The 1,643-nt window shown below is 40.8% G+C and overlaps 1 pseudogene; it reads left to right on the top strand.

The window, feature by feature from the left end:
• Positions 1–467: 467 nt before the first annotated feature.
• Positions 468–568, top strand: LOC133248980 (U6 spliceosomal RNA; annotated as a pseudogene).
• Positions 569–1,643: the final 1,075 nt, after the last annotated feature.

Raw genomic sequence — 1,643 nt, 5'->3', positions numbered from 1 at the left:
ACGACTTAGCGACTAAACCATCACCATAGGGAAAGAGAGGACCGGCTCTAGCTTCCAGGACTTTTATGATATTTTCACCTTGAACCTCTGCTGGAATTTCCTCTGAAGCAGAAGGAAGGGACGACCACTTTCCATATAATGCTTAAATATGAACGAGGAGAAAAGATATTCTTCTCTTCGATATATTTAGGTTTAAAAGACAAAATACCAACAAAAGAATTAAATTTTGTGGGGAAAGAAAGAGTAGAAACACAAAAGAAAGAAGAACTTCCCAACAAAGTGGATTATTGAGATGACTGAAAGAAACTGTGGTGTGTGTTTGGCAGCATATATACTAAAATCGGAATAAGGGGATTTCCTGGTGGTCCAGTGGTTAAGACTGCACTTCTACAGCATGGGGCATGGGTTCAATCCCTGGTGGGGGAGCTAAGAGCCTGCATGCCCAACAGCCCAGCAATAAATAAATATTTAAAATTAAAAATAAAAGAAATTGGAATAATACCGGAGAAGATTAGCGTGGCTCCTGTGCAAGAATGGCATGCACATTCATAAAGGAAATTGTGTAGTTCCTTTTATCTGAGAAACTAGAAGAATTAGGTCAATTACCAACTGTCTGCATGATTTTGGAGGTGATGAAACAGATGTGGAGACCTCCAAAGTTCTGAAGGCCTAAGACTCAGTGATTTCAGAACAGGAATTAGCTGGAGGAAGCCAGAAGGACTTGAACTCATTTTTCATATCTCTCTTACCATGGCTGCATGCCTTTTTGGTTTCTCAAAAAAACTTTTTTTTTTTGCTTTTCTAATTCAGAGATAGAAAACCTTGAGGAAAATGAAGATGAAGTTTATTCACCTAGATGTGCACATGGAATTTTGTGATCAATTCTGATATGATTTTCATATCTAGATGATTAATCAAGGTGAATTTTCATATAGACGTTGGGTAAAGTCTTTATTCTTGATTTGTGGATTATCCACTTGGTGGGTTTTTGCAGACTCCATACTTGCACTGCCTTGGGTTTGGCAGAAACAGTGTGTCAGAAAGAACATCAGGGGGACTTCCCTGGTGGCCCAGTGATTGAGAGTCAGCCTTGCAGTGCTGGAAACATGGGTTTGATAATCCCTGGTCAGGTTACTAGGGCTTCCCTGGTAGCTCAGCTGGTAAATAATCTGCTTGGAATGCAGGAGACCTGGGTTCGATCCCTGGGTTGGGAAGATCCCTTGGAGAAGGGAACGGCTACCCACTCCAGTATTCTGGCCTGGAGAATTCCATGGACTGTATAGTCCATGGGGTTGCAAAGAGTTGGACATGACTGAACAACTTTCAGGGGAACTAATATCTCACATACGGCGGAGCAATTAGGCCCCACAACTAGAGAGTCCATGCACTGCAACGAAGATTCCCGCATGCCACGACTAAGACCCAAGGCAGCCAAATAAATGAATTTTAAAAGAAAAGGAAAGACCATGAGGGGTAGACACAGATGGTATGTTTGCAAGTGTTTGTATGTGAGCAACTTTATGTAGGTAAAGTAATATGCATATATTTCACTCACATTTTTTGGTAATGTTAATTACATTTTGAGCTTATATATTTATTTGGGAGTCTGTTTAATAGTGGCCTCTACCCCTAGATGGTAAGCT

This window comes from Bos javanicus, chromosome 5, assembly GCF_032452875.1.
Source record: "Bos javanicus breed banteng chromosome 5, ARS-OSU_banteng_1.0, whole genome shotgun sequence".
NCBI lineage: Eukaryota > Metazoa > Chordata > Mammalia > Artiodactyla > Bovidae > Bos > Bos javanicus.
The sequence above is the reverse complement of the archived record's forward strand: the minus strand, read 5'-3'. Positions and strand labels throughout refer to the sequence as shown.